Source organism: Lontra canadensis, unplaced genomic scaffold (assembly GCF_010015895.1).
Source record: "Lontra canadensis isolate GAN:19392208 unplaced genomic scaffold, GSC_riverotter_1.0 scaffold141, whole genome shotgun sequence".
Taxonomy (NCBI): Eukaryota; Metazoa; Chordata; class Mammalia; order Carnivora; family Mustelidae; genus Lontra; species Lontra canadensis.
Genome location: NW_022631135.1, coordinates 1,061,360 through 1,076,935, shown reverse-complemented (window position 1 = coordinate 1,076,935; position 15,576 = coordinate 1,061,360). Strand labels below are relative to the sequence as shown.

Here is a 15,576-nt window from a genome sequence, read left to right as displayed (position 1 = left end):
TATATTTTCAAATGACGGAGCTCACCAAATGATAAGGTTTTGAAAGTACGTGGGTGCCCAGACAAGCGCTTAAGGCCTGTGTCAGGCAGAGGGAGGACTTACGCGGGTGATATGAGGAGAGGCTCACTCTGGTGTTGTACGTGCCCAGGGCATGATCCGTAGCTGTGCGCTGCATATCCCATACGCTGTAACGTGTCCCAGGCTCGCCCTGGTAGGAGCAAGGAATGGGAGTGTAGGGATTTTCTTCGGTGCAGAGAGTGGGGGCAGAGCTGAGGAGCATTGAGGTTCACCAGATGCCTAGTCTCTGGGCTCTTAATGCCTTCTGGCCATTGGAGAGCCATAAAGGGCCTCTATGCCCTGCTTTTTCCATACTAGTGTCTCTGCTCTTTCCTTCTCATCCAGCCAGGGTAACGTCCTCCAGGGAAAGACAGTGGGATTATTTATTAGTCAGAATGTGACCCCCAGTCTGGGCTCTGCTGCAGGCTTACTGCATAGCACGGACGAGTTGTCTAACTTCTGGGCTTTAGCTTCCCCACCTATGAAAGGCAGGGGCTAGAAGTACATGGATGCCGAGATCCCTTTTGGTTTTAAATTCTTTATTCTATGAAAACCCCATTTTGTTTGGCCATTTGAAGGTGTTTCCCAGATGCTAGCAAGGTCTTTGTTTCTGCTTTTTATGTGGATGCTTTTATTGTCTTTAACATCTAAGGCAAAGTGGGTGTCATTGCCACATTATTAGCAGTGGTATTTGTTCATTTAAAACAATACAAAGGAGCCTAAACACCATAAGTTTCTTCTTTGGCCTCCTCAAGGGAGTTGTCCACTTTGCTGTGCCCTTCCTGTCCCTCTGCTGTAGCCCTTATCCCACGTGCTGTAATTATTTATGTATCTGCCTTTCTTGCCAGACTGGTGAATTCTCGGAGGGCTGGAATGGGGAAGAACCTTTGAGCCCAAGGCTTTAGTGTCTGGTGCAAAGGAGGAACTCAGCAAATGATCCTTTGACATAACTGAATGAAAAGAATACATTTTAAAGTAAATGCTAGGTTACGGTAGTTGCCTGAAAGTATAATTCTAACAGTGATGCTTTTGACTTTTGAGTTAAAGCTCTGAACAAATCCTTTTATCTTAACACCTTTGAGATGGTGTCAGAACATTAACTTTTTGATTATGGTTTCTTAACCACCACCTCTTTATGCTTTGTCCTCCCCCATACCTGTTCCTATTCTTTATAAGCCCTTTGTTTAAAAAAAAAAAAAATCTAGGGCCATATAGCTTATTTTCCCCTCCAAAGTCTCATAAATCTATAGTACTTTCGAATATTACATTTTTAAAAATGTGGTAGGGATGAGACTTGGCAAATTGTGGAAGTTTTTCTGGATTTAGAATCTGAGAGAAGCTAAACTGTGGTGGTATGTGGTCAAAGGAGAACTTATGCAAAGAAGCCATGGAACTAGTGAGTGGGCTTTTTTTTTTTTTTTCTTTTTGCTGACATCAAATATCAGATAACAACGATGAAATGTGGGCTGTTACAACATTTTACAGACCAGTGGAAGCTCATCGAGGTTAAAAGAATGATAAAACTTTTCTCCATGTTTGTTCAGGAAGTATGGTCTTGCATGCTGATTGGTAGGTAGGAAGAATGGATTCTCTGTAAAATCAGTAGAATCAAAAATAGTGAGTTTTAGGGAGTATTTTTTAGGTTATTTTAGAGTCATGCCAGAAAAATATTTGCTTTTTTTCCCCCTGGTGTGATAGATGATAATTGCTTCTCAGGCAGAAGCTAGCGGGATAAAGGTGGGAGGATCCAAAGGAATGGTCATCATTGTCTTTCTGCAACACTGGTAACTTTATTTTCTGCACAGAGTTTCTGTCTCTTATGGTTTGGGAGTTATGAGTGACCGGTTAGGTTATTGGGTCCTCTACATCCTAGTCAATTACATTTTTTGTTTTGTTTTGTTTTGTTTTCATAAAGTAGAAGATAATAGTTTTAAAAGTCAGGAAATTATGATACTGGATTTAACATAAAATTCTATTTATATACAAACCCACATATACAAATATAGGAAAAATGTCTCATACTCTAACCCTGACCAACTCCCCAAATACTTAAAAAATAGCATTCTAAAAGAACAAAAAGTATTCTGAGGATAATCTAATTCCCTACTCACTATACCTTTTTAAAGTTTTATTTAAGTAATCTCTACTCCCAAGAGCTATATGTTCCCCTCACCAAGCCAGCCAGGTGCCCCTAATTACCTCTTCTAATGGAGAAAAAGGACCATGTCAGAACATGATTTAGGGTCTTCCCAAGACAGATGTAATAGATACAAATCTGTATTAACAGTGTTTTTATGGGAAGACATTAGTGGATGTTCACCTTATATATTTTGTGTACTTTAACGTATTTAAAATCTTACTGGGAATGAACGTTTTAAATGACCCTGGTCTTGGTTTGTGTACTTCTCCGCCAGTAACCCACTGAGTAACCTTTGAGAAGTCATTTCGCTTCTTTGGGTTCAGTTTACCCATTTGGAGAACAAAGGTGTTAAAATAGCAGTAATGCAGCATTGCTGGAAAAGTACATTGGCTTGGGAAAGCAGCTGAGCTCACTGTGATACCGCCAAGTAGCCTTGGCTTTGAAGACAGATGGAATTGGTGTAAATGCTGAGTCTACCACCTTACTGGGTGTATGAATTGGGAAACTCACTTGTATTTTCTGTGTTCTCTTTTTATCTACCATAGGACTGGTTTGTTCTCTTTCCAAATTATGGTGCCATAAAACTCACTTTCCTGTCTTTTCTTAATCTTTGTTTAAACAGTGAAATTCAGATGTCTTAAGAGCAGGATCTTTCATATTGAAGACAGCAGAGGCGCTTGAGCAGTAGCATTGGGCTCCATATTCAGAAAGTAGGTGCCTTAATCAGCTTGGACTGCTCTGAGACAGTACCACATTATCTCGCATTTCAGGATGCTGGAAGTCCAAGATCAAGGTGCTGGCAAGGCGTTTGTCTGGTGAGGGCTCTCTTCTAATGGCTTGTAGCTGGCTGCTACACAGTGAAGCAAGAGAGAACAGGAGAGAATGAGCAAGCTCTGGGCTGTGTCTCTTACAAGGGCACTGATTCCATCATGGTGGCCCCACCCTTGTGACCTCATCTAAATCGAGTTATATCCAAAACATCCCATCACCAAATATCATCACATTGAGAGTTAGTGCTTCAATGTATGAATTCTGGGGGGACACAATTCAGTCTAGAGCCGTAGGAGAGTTTAAGAGTATAGGGAGTCCAGGGGTGATAGGAGATGTCTGCAATGGACTGTGGAGATCTACCATTGTCAGCTTCACGGGGTGCAGCACTACGTGTCAGGAGTTTGGAGACTTAGGGTCTCCACAGAGTAATATGTTTCAGAAAAAGGTTTGGAGCCAATATTTTTTCAAGTATATTGAAATCTGCCATTGCATAACACTGCTTAATAAACACATTTAATATTAAAGGAATAACATAGTCTAAATAAAAGATGATGCTTTGAACTGACGAAGATTGGCTCTACTTGAAAATTCTACCAGAAAAACCCCACAAAAAAATTCCCAAAACTCACCACATCTCCCTTTTGGTTACTAAAGTTTACTTCCATTATATAGAATGGACTTTTTACCTTTTTTTTCTTTTTTTTTTTTTTTTTTCAAGTTTTGTATTTATTTTGACGGAGATCAATCTCTTCAGAGAGGCTACTGGAACATATTTTTACTAGGTTACCATAAAGCACAGCTTACCTTTCTCTCCCTGTGGCTACAGATGACATCTTGTTTATTTAAATATCTTTTGTGGGTTTTTGTTGTTGTTGTTGTATTTTAAGGCTTTTCTTTAAGACTCTATAGGTGAAGTGAGCATGTAATATTCCTTGACCTAAGAACTGCTTGTTGGAGAGCAATATGATAGCGGGATGAGTTGGTAAAAATGTGTACTAGGATCCAGAGTCTATCTTGGATCTTATTTACTAGTGTAGATACCTGCATTGGAACACACATTTACACCCGAATTTAGGTGGAAATGTAAGGGGCGGAGGGTTGGTATTGGACAATTAAGGAAAATTTAGTCATTTCTCAGATCTCTCTGACCTGAATTTTAAAATTAATGCATTTTCCTTTAGTGCCTTTAAATGTATTTTGCTTTCCATTATGTGTCTATATTCGTATGACTTATGGATATAGGATTACCTTTTGTATCCATCATTTCTCATTTAGGATTGACAATAACAAAAGGCATTATCAGCTTTGTCACTGTATGATTGTACCTACAAATCTAAATTAAAAGGAGCCTTTATTTTTAAATACAGGGTGAATAAGCAAATTCTTTTACAAATGCATCAAAATAGTCCAGTTTTCAAGACCTAAAAATGAAATATCTATGTGTCTATCCAGTTTTTGTATATCTGAAAATGATGCAGTTTACTGAGGAAGCTTAGATTATATGTTATAGACATATGCTTTTGGTGTCTATTTGTAGGGTAGATTAAAATGACAGAAATAAAAACAAAGTTGAGGGGCGGAAGGAAAAGTTGAGGGGTGCAAACCCAAGGCCAAGCCAAAATGATGCAAAAATGGAGAAGTTTTTCAGCAATAGTAGAATTATAACAACTATAAGCATAAAATCACAGTCGTTATTAAAACCATTCTTTTTGTAAAGTGTTCATTTATTGGGTAGAACAGGCAGCGGGGAGATGACTTTTTCTTTGACCCGTGTGGATTTCTAGCTGAGGATTGAAGTAACTTGGAACCAAGCTGGGCTTTTCTACTGAGCATGCCTTCCACCAGCGGGGTCCAGCCTGGGTGGGGCCAGGCTTGCTCATTAAGCTTTTGGAAGCTGGCTTTCGATCAGCTTTCCACAGTCTCCTAATGACAGGGAACAGCAGACAACGGGCACGATGTACTTTTTAAAAAGCTGCGTATGTATTTTAAAGGGGAGATTTTGAGGAAATCTCAATGTTGTAACAGTGGGTTTTGTGGTATATCCTTGCTTGTTTTTGCTTTTGAAGAAAGTTTGTTTTTGAGTCTGTCAATATCCAGGAGGTTGAAAATTTGGAAACTACTAATGTACAGAGTACATGGAAGCTGGGTAAGTATAGTGTTTGGCGAGGGAATACGTTCCATTATGTTTGGTCCAAGTCCTATGAAAAGGGTATTTTTTGTGGCCAGAGTTCAGTTTTGGCCTACTTGTTTGCATTTTTCTAGACAGATGTTGAATTTTGTAGATTATCATTAACATAAGTGCTTGTTCAGGTGGGACATCTGAGAATAATGAAGCTCGCTGGTTTATTGGACGTACTTGTCCCGTTGTTCAGTTGATTTGTCCAGTGCACAGTATACTGTATGGAAGTTAATGACTCCTGAGCATGGTGGGGGCTATGTAAGTTGATAGTGTACAGTTACTTTTTTTAAATATGTCAAAGGGTGACAGATTTTAGTTTATAAAATGCTTCATTTTCATGCTAACTCATTTGGTGAAAAGAAGTTGTATTGTGGCTGGCACAGGGTTGAATTCACCTTTTTTTTTTTAAAGCATCTGCTGACTAGTGGCCATTAACATTGATGGAGAAATGTGTGTTGTTTCGATGCTATCACACCCTAAGTAAATATAGAGAGAATAAAGGATAGGTATTAACCTCTTTTTTAGTGAATATTCAACCTGGAGTCACATTGGAGAAACGGGACAACTCCCCACAGTTGCCCAGGTTCTGACATGCAGACTTAGAAAAAACTATCTTCCTGCTTTTTCCTGCTAGAATTTACCAGTCTCACGACCTTCTTTCAGAAAGAACCTTGTTTCCCTGTTCCTTTTTAACAAAACAAGCAGTCCCACTGTGATTGCCGGCTGATCTCCGTGCCTTCCTTTATTGCCGACTCTGTGAGGAACCAGTGCTGTCCTTCCACTGCGTCATGAACTGGTATATTTGGGGGAGGGAGGCATGTATGTACTTGGGAAGTAGAAGTTTTCTGTTTTGGGGCCCAACAACGAATGGTATCTTAAAATTATTGGCAGCCTGGGTGTGGGACTAAATAATTGTGCAGGTGATTCTGGTGATCTGTACAGCCTGCCCGTCAGATCCCCCACCCTGTCCCGGTGTCGCTTGCCTGGACACGTGCTAGGATACCTTGACGACCCTCAGTTCACCATCCCACCTGGATCATAGAGTTGGAAAGGGAAATTTTAAACTCTGACATTGAGGTTAGCTTGTATTTTTCTGTGACCCCAGAGGTTGAATGCCTGGCCTGTTCTCCAGCAGGATCCTGTACCGAGTCAGGTTTACAAATGTTGAATTCTGAAATGCTTACTGCTAAAGATAGAAATATATTTAGCCAAAGTGAAACCTTGTCCTAGCCAGCCCCACCTAAGAAGTAGTTGTTTGAGGCTCTTACTAATAAGTGAAGTCGTCTTTGAACTAAATTAACGCTCAGAGTAGCAATACTTGGGGGAAAAAAAGGTTTTAGGCATTCCAAGTGACCTGGCTCTAATTCCATTGTAATAACAGCTTTTCCTGCCTGGGCTCGGGGGGGTCCATATGCTAAGAGACTATAGCTCCTTCTGCTGACCCACCCGACTAGGGTCAACATTTGGATCTGCTTACCGAAGCTAGAAAAGTCATGCAGTTTAGGCTCCCGTTTTACGGATAGATGCTGTGAGTTGGCATAACTCTTTGGTGTGGGTGTAAATATGTGAAATGGCAGAAGCGCTAATGATCCAAATTTTAAAAGTGAATGATATTTTTTGGCTACGGTTAGATATTTATGCCTGTTGACTGCAGTGTTTCAAAGCTTATGGAGAAGAGGATTTGAAAGTGTGAGATCAGTGTAGGCTCCAGCTTGGTGGCCTTGTCATAGGGTGGCGAGTTGATTGATTTTGACAAGACTTTGTCTTATGACCTATTAAAATGCAGCGTCTGCAGCCTCTGCATTTATCCTGTGCAGTTAACCTTGGTGGATTTGTCATTAGCTTCTTTGGGAAAAGCCTGCCAAACTAAAAAACTTATTTTTTTTAGCTAAAGAATTTGGAGTTTGATTCACACAGAAGTAATATTAGGCTGGTTGTAGATTACCAGTTGATACCAAGGGAGTTTTCTGATGGGGCTGGGTGAGGATCCTATTCAGAAGGTAGTTGTGGGATGAGCTCAGAAAAAGCCTACTGCCTGGTGTCTGCCATGATGAGGACAGACTGCTGGTGTTGGCTTTGCACTGTTTTGAGCCTGGTTATGGGTGACCCTGGAAGAAACCGCACATTCGTGTATTTTTCTTTTCTGTAGAACGTCATGTGATGGTGGTACAAATGTTGCTCCAATACTAAGAACATCACAAAACACATTAATCAAGAAGCCGCCAGATGCATAGTGCTGTAGTAGGAACACATAGTACTCATCTGTACATAACTTTTACCCTCTTCCTGTGAGCTTAGGAGCAGAAGTGGGCAGGGAAGGGGTATAGAGAGGAAACATGACCTTGTGCTTGTGAGACCAATTTTTTTTGTGCTTTTCCCTATAAATGTGGAGGGAGCTGCTGACAGAGATCCGGGATGTTTATGTATGACCAGCTTAAGAAGATTAATAAGAATCTTACCATTCTGTTTTATTCCCCTTTAAAAAATTTTTCAACTTTTAGAGAAATCTATTTCCAGGTTCCCTGATTTTACTCCTCCAGGAGAGGATAGGAATAATTCTTTTGGCGTACCTGCAGATGCACCAGTGTTACTGTTAGCAGAAGACACCTTTTTGTTTTAACTCTACACCGAAGGGGAGAAGGATAAAAAATGAGCAAGGTTTTCTTAGGATCCGTGTGTGTGTGTGTGTGTGTGTGTGTGTGTGTGTTTTAATGAAAGAAGAATTGATTTACTTAAAAGACGCTGGCCTACTCTAAAAGCTTAGGTTTTGAGCTTTCCCTGCTTAGGACAACAGCCTACACAGGACAAGGGCCGGGTTTGTGATGTAGACTGAATTGGAGGCTATGGGCAATCCGTTTCTTTAGAGGATATAGAAACGATTTTAAACCTCAAATGCCAGAAAATCAATTTTATTTTAGGCTATCTTAATGGTATTTTTGAGCTGTAATTGGCTGGAAGGCTTTTGCACCCATATACCTCATCTGTGAGGACAGAACTAGGTGACAGAGCAAGTTGGCTCTGTCGCTTACGGCAGTTGTGGCCTTTGGATTGTCTCCAAGGAAGCAGACCAACCAAACTGGGTTCACTTCATGCTTTGGATATTTTAATGCAAAATACTGTTCTCTTAGTAAAGCTTTTAAGTACTTCAGTTTGTGCAGACTTCTCAATGAAAAATTTGTCTCCCATATTTGTACCTCTGTACCTCATCTACCTAGTATCCTCTCACCATTCCCCATAATTATTCTCAATTCTTGTCTGTCTTTCCCTGTTTTTTTGTTTGTTTGTTTTTTTATGCACACAGATGCAAGTATGTGTCTGTGTATTCACGTATTTGTGAATGCCACACACCTGGCTTTCAACCTGTAAGCTGCTATACATCACGTATGATCTGAATTTTGTTTAGTTTTTTTTTTTTTTAAAGATTTTATTTATTTATTTGACAGACAGAGTCCCAAGTAGGCAGAGAGGCAGGCAGAGAGAGAGGGAAGGAGCTTCCCCGCTGAGCAGAGAGCCTGATGTGGGGCTCCATCCCAGGACCCTGGCATAGAGCCCGATGTGGGGCTCCATCCCAGGACCCTGGGATCATGACCTGAGCTGAAAGCAGAGGCTTTAACCCACTGAGCCACCCAGGCGCCCCTGAATTTTGCTTTTTGTACTTCACAGTGTAACTCAGAGATATTTCTGTAACTGGGATGGATACCTTCTTTTAATCTCCTTATAGCTGCACAGTATTCTGTATAATGTCACCTGTTGATGGGCATTGATCTTTTGCTACAGCAGTGTTATAATGAATCATTCATACATAATTGTTTTACATTACGTATATGCAGATGTATCTATTGCATATGTTCCCGCAAGCAGGATAACTGGTTTAGAGTGTATACACATTTGGAATTTTGATAGCTGTTGGCAAATTTGATTGGTTAGTACCCATTTTCTCTTCTGGCACTTACATAAGAATGCGTCTGTTTCCATAGTCTGTTCAGCGATTACATGACGAAGCTTTTGGAGTTTTTCATTCTGAATTTTTAGTTTTCATGTCTTTTACCATGAGTGTGATGGAGCATCTTTTCATATTTGTGTCCTTTGTATTCCTCTTAACTCTGTATTTCTCTTCCAGCCATTTCTCCCCCACCCCAGTTGGGGGTTGGTCAGCCTTAGCCAGTTCAAAAATCCAAAACAAAGTGGTTTTTTATGTTGAAGAAATTTATAACCAGGACTATTTTTTTTGGCTTTTTTATTCAGGTTACTTAAATTTTGCTAGAGAGCAAATACATCTCCAGCAAACACAACTGAGAATGAGAATTAGGTGCTCTTTAAGAAGCATGATGCCTTTTTGCATTTCAAGAGTTTAACTGAGAGTTCCCACTTAGGGGCATTGTGTGACTTCCTGGAGATATGACAGTGGTTACTTTAAAGAAAACTGTCAGCTTTTCAAACTAGTAGTAATTTCTGAATCTAAATGACCAAAATTTCTGAACCAGTAATGAGTGTTTTGAATGTATATTAATGCTCATCTTGCTACTTCTGTCCCCCACTAGACTGAGAGGATCCTTTTCATCTACGTTGCTGGTATCTGGTACCTATGTGTGAAAGGACTCAAGAAACATTCTTTTCAAGAGAAAGTCCTAAAATACACAATCCACATCCTGAAAATAGGTGAAATTTGTCTAGGGGCTTGGTTAGAACATATCGCCTAGGACTGTAAACACTAAATGGGTAGTAATAGTTTGATTTTGGCTTTTTCAACAGATAATGAATTGTCAGGGTTATGCTAGGTTCTAGTATAATGAAGTCATTTGGGATTGGTGGTTGTATTGAGTAAGGTTTCTGGAGCCGGACAGCCTGGCTCTGAATCTTAGCTCTCCCATGTATCGGTTATGTAGCTTTGTGAAAATCCTTTATCTTGTCTTTCCTCCTGCATCTGTCATGTGGGAATAATCTTAGTTCCTACTTCAAAGAGTCACGAAGATTAAAGGAATTGCGACATGCAGAGTCTCTAGAACAATGCTCAACAAATAGCTGATATTGTCACTGTTATTTTGGTTCTTACTGTTACTATTACTTTCGTTTTTAGTGAACAAAGGGACATAGTGCCTTTTTTCCCAGAACCCGTATTGGATGACAGTGACTCACCATTTATTATGAATTTACTACATGCCAGGCACTTTATGTAGAGCATCTAATTTAACCCTGAGAGCACTGCGGTAAGTATGTATTCTATCCCTGTTTTGCTTATGAGGAAAATGAAATTCAGCAAGGCTAAGTAACATCTACGGTTGCATGGCTGGTGGGAGACACAGCTGGAATTCTGATCCTGGTCTTTTTAGTTCCCAGACTTGATCTTCAAACCACTATGTTATTTTATCCAAAGATTAGAGAGCTTTGCACAGAAAGAATGCAGCTCCAGCTCTGGCTGTTTAAAAAAAAAAAAAAAAAAAAGTTGGGGCCCCGTCTGGGAGAAGGAATTCAATGCAGTTCATCAGTAATTTTGACCACACAATGCTTCATTGCTTAATGAAGAGCCAGCAGGGTTCCGGATGTCTCCATCACTTTGATTAGTGTATGCTGTTGGAGGGCCCAATGTGACAAGGTTTATGTGCATTTTGATGACGAGAATGATACCGGTGTTGGGATCCTGATGACTTCTGCACAGTTCCTGTTTATTGAGCCCCACTCTAGGAAAGGGTATCTGTTTTGGGGCTAACCCTAGTTGCTTGTGGAGAAGACTTTGCCCAGCACAGATCTTTCTTGATGTCGTGTCTTAAAAAATTAGAATTCTAGTGTAGTTAATATGCAGTATTTTATTAGTTTCAGGTGTACAATATAGTAATTCAGTAATTCCATACATCATCCTGGGCCCATCTTGATATAATTCTTAATGAGAGCAGCAAGGTCTTGGCTTTTTTAAAAAGATTTTTACCACTTATCTTAGGTGTTACTGGAATTGAATATTATTGAAAATTAGCTCTTGATTTTCACTGGGGGAGGTTCCCCTAATATATGAAGAAAGAGAATCTTTGAGGAACTCTAAGATTTGTTTCATTCTTATTTACAGTTAGAATAAAGATTTAATCATTTATCTTACTCAGATATTGACTCAGATACTAGGTTTTAAGAATTTGAGCATCAGGAAAAAATGGAACATTTCAACAATCATGGCTCTTAGGTATGAGGGCCATAAAACCCAGTGGGGAGTAATAATTACCTGAGATAGTTCTGGATGCATTTCCAGTTTCTTAGGGCTGATTTTTTACCACTTTGTTTTTGTTTTTAATTTTTTTTTTAAGTGAGCTTCACACCCAGCATGGAGCCCAACACAGGGCTCGAACGCATGACCTGAGCTGAAATCAAGAGTCGGATGCTTATCCCACTGAGCCACCCAGGTGCCCCAGAGCTTATTTGCTCAGCTGCGCCCCATTGTTCTTGTAGTAGGGACTGTGGTCTCTCCCAGAACTGGAAGCTTACACGTTGAACCTGACCCGTGTGGCTTGACAGCTCTGCTGTGTGTCACTTTGCCCTCAGATGTTCTCCCTTCTTGGATCCTCAAGATGCCAACAGCATTCCTAGGAGTCAGGTGTATGGTGCTCAGAGACAGAAGAAGTGCCTTCTCTACCTTGTGGCTCCTTTTAGAGGGAGGAATCTTCCCAGAAGCCCACCAGCAGACTGTTTCTGCAGGTTGTCGTGGCAGGGGGCAGGAGACAGCCGGGAAGGCCTTAGACCAGATCATTGCCTTGTGGCCTGGCCTGGAGGCCTGCATGTGGAGGAGAGAGTGAAGCCCAGCAAAATTTGAGTTTTGTTAGAACAAGAGAGGGTGGAGGAAATACGTGCTGCGAATGTAATCTGATCTTGCCGAGGCTTGAGCTAGCCGAGGGCTACAGTTCATATCTTTTGTGTATGTGGGTTTAATTTAAGCCAGATGCGAGCTTATATCTTTACAGTAATAGTTCTCTCTCCTTTAAAGATTCTTTATCCCTTTTAAGAAAAAACAAATAAGCCACAGAGTGTGTTATTAAGGTAACTAGGGTGGACAACATTGGACTGTTTAAAAAATAATACGCTTATCCTCACCACAGAGATCATTTGAACAACAGATCGTCCCTTTGGAATGTAGCTGTACATATTTGAATATGGAATGCTGTATTCTATAGACCTTCTGACACTCAAGAAAAATAAACCCATGAGGGAGAGAGGAATTACATGCAGTCTGCTCTAATTACGTGCAGTTGGCCTGTTTTTGTTATTCCTTTTCCTCTCCAGATATTTTTTTCCTTTTTCTTCCCTTTGACTTCCTCCTCCTTTTCCCTCCTCCTTTAGTCTTTCTTGTTGTATGTATTGGAGAAGCATGGCTTTTATTCTTTCCTAAGTAGAGTTAGGTGGCTGCCGAATCATTTCTCTATTGGGGTTCCCATTTTGTTTTTTCTCCCATTTGATGCTTTCAGGGAATGAGGTTGGGTATTAAAAGACTTTCTCCTGGGCTATAGGCTGTTGGGGGACATGCCCATAAGCCGGTGAGTGTGGGTATCAGAAAGTTTATCCTCGGGCCAGTTACACATGAAAATCAGTTTTGTCAGACTTAGAAAGTGACCACATTGAAACCGCGCACACGTTGCCCATATTCTAGAAGTTCGATATTTGTGGCATTGCTTGATTTCTTACTCCTTACTTTCACAGGTAAGCCTCTCTTGATTCCCTTACCACCATTTTGGAATTTAGACATGCGTACTTTTCCCTTTTGTAAATCTGGAGTCCCCTAGCTAACGGATTGAGCTTTGTTGGTAGAATTCCAAGAGCTCCTCTTGCTCTGATCTCCGCCGAGGAGAGCCACTCTGCTGGCTGCGGCACCTGCCTTGTTCCCTGGATACAGCAAGGGCTCTTAGAGTAGCGCTGGTTCTCTCAAGGTTTTAAGGAAACATCTGGACCCAATAATTAGCATAAAGCCCGTGCTTGAAGTTCTTTGTAGGAGTATCTAGAGTTGGGTATGTGCTTTGCTTGGCTTGTTGTGGGCCAGTGTGTTCACTAGCATGATGTTATGTGGTAGTTTATTTAGGCTAGTGAGAGAAGGCACTTTGGAATTTACCTCCCGTTTTAAAGATAAGAAAAAAAAGAGTGCTGATCCTCTGTTGATGGTTTTCTGCTTGGTTGCGTGTGAAGTGATGCATGCTGTTTCTCGTGGAGCCGTCACAATAATGAACAGTTGTGTGGACCCACATGGGGTATGCCAACATGGTAATTGTGTCAGAAGCACATGCTTGTCTAATGGGCTTGGCTGTTCACAGTGATATTCCTTCTGGTTGCTGATAAGTAGACAGGGCTTTACTTAATATGCTACATAACTATACTAGTGATGGGTGTTAGGTATTTGTAATTGTATTTATAATAGGTAATTAGTGGAATGAGCATAGCTAGAGTTTGGGAAACCTCTGTTCTCAGTTTGGCTTCCTGAGTCTAGCTTTGTGATCTTGGGCAAATCTCCTGTCTTTCTGAGCCTCCGTTTCCCTGTTGATAAGGTAAAATGAGATATTAGAAGAGACGATTTCATAGCACTCTGACTGGTACCTCTCTGTGCCAGTCTAGATGCTGGGAACATAGCCGTGAAGAAAAGAAAGATCCCAGGTCTTATGGGGGTTTCCTTTTATTGGGAGGGCTTGGGTTCCACTGCTGGAGTTTCCATTTTTTTAATGGGTGTTGGAGTTTAAAGGCTTATCCACATTTGAAACTCTTGAGAGTCACAAGCATGATAATTATGGTGAATGGCTGTGCTATAATCATGTTTTCTCGATGGTGGTAATTTGTTCAAGAAACCGTTATGTCAACAAAGAAGGTAGTGTTTAGGTTTGAGCTTTGTTGATCTCTTAGAAACTATTTTAAGAATGTACTTATATACAGGTAATTATATCCACCCTTATTTTTGAGTATTTACAAAATACAATTTTATACAATTAGCCAGTTCTATTGTTTATCTTGTTTTTGTTTTTAATTTTTATTTGGCATCCGGCTACCATATAATGCGATATTGATTTCAGGAGTGGAATTCAGTGATTCATCACTTAAATACAACACCCAGTGCTCGTCACAGCACGTGCCCTCCTTAATATTCATCACCCATGTAGCCCACTACCCACCCGCCTCCCTCCTGCTTTTTTATCTTGTAACTTGCATTTGGATGGATGCTATTGATCTGCTCTGAGGTTCTTAACATCTTATAAGTGTGAATACAGTAGTGATTGAGGAAGACCAGCTTTGTGAGGAATAAAGTTCTTATTTATCTGTGTTCTTTTTCTCTGTGTTAACACCTTGTCTTTAATTTCTGCCCATCAGCTCAGTTGTGAATGGCCAAGTCATAACATTCAAATATGATTTCCTTTGTGATGGGAACTCATCTATAAATTTCTTATTGGGGGAGGACCAGCCCTAATTATAATGAATGACAATAGATTCATATTCTGTAGTCATTTTCACAAACTGGTATGGATTTTCTTTGAGGACTACGCGAAGAGCCCTGGTTGATTCTGTCATTCCAACATTATGAAATACAGGTGAAGACACATGCACACAGCTGTGTGGTCCTCCATTCAGTGGCCTTGGACAAGTCACTTAACTTTTTATTACATACAGCATGGGGATAATACCTCTTCTGTAGGATGTTTTGAAGAGCAGAAATTATGTGTATGATGTCTGACCCAGTAAGTGATAGCTCTTATTAAAATATAATAAATTTTAATGCTTCTAACATATAGTGAAAACGTTAATTTTATATTTCATTTCATTAAATATATTTATTTAAAATATTTTGATCAAAAATCAACTTTACTTGATTGGTCTCCAGATTATTTCTCATAGCCAAAGGAATTACAGAGCTACCAATTATCTTGATTAGCTTGGACAAGGGTGGGACATTTTTATTTTAAATTCTATCAGGGCATTGGTTCAACTCTTAAAATGTAGTTAGAGAGTATATACTAAAAATCAACTTTGGTCATTTTGTGATTAATGTAAATAATCTCCACTTAAGTGGTACATGGAAAATGGTACTTTAAAGGAGGAAAAAGACCTTCTGTGCAATATGGGGCCAGTTCAAGAACTCATGTAAAGATCTTACTGGAAGTCATGGTTTTGCATCTTAAATACCTAATAGTGATACACCCACTAGAGAAAACAGTGTGGATGTCCCTCAGAAAATTAAAAAAAAGAAAAATTAACTACCATGTGATTCAGCAATTCCTTTTCTGGATTATTAGAAGAAAACGAAAGCACACTAACTCAAAAAGGTACATGAACCCATATTCACTGTAGCATTATTTACAATAGCCAACATGTGGAAACAACCTAAGATTCCATTGATGGGAGAATGGATAAAGAAATTGTGACACACACACACACACACACACACGACTATTCATAAACAAGAATGGAATCTTGCCATTTA

At 40.0% G+C, this 15,576-nt stretch overlaps 1 protein-coding gene across 19 annotated transcripts in view; it reads left to right on the top strand.

Moving 5' to 3' along the window:
• EPB41L2 (erythrocyte membrane protein band 4.1 like 2) overlaps positions 1-15,576 on the top strand; it is a 218,621-nt gene that overhangs the window by 80,485 nt on the left and 122,560 nt on the right. The window contains exon 1 of one of the 19 annotated variants that reach the window (XM_032843466.1): positions 4,871-5,114. The exons of the other annotated variants lie outside the window; for them this stretch is intronic. The gene's annotated coding sequence lies outside the window, so the exon portion shown is untranslated. Of the gene's footprint in view, positions 1-4,870; positions 5,115-15,576 lie in introns of those variants that run through there. 19 annotated transcript variants of the gene reach the window in all.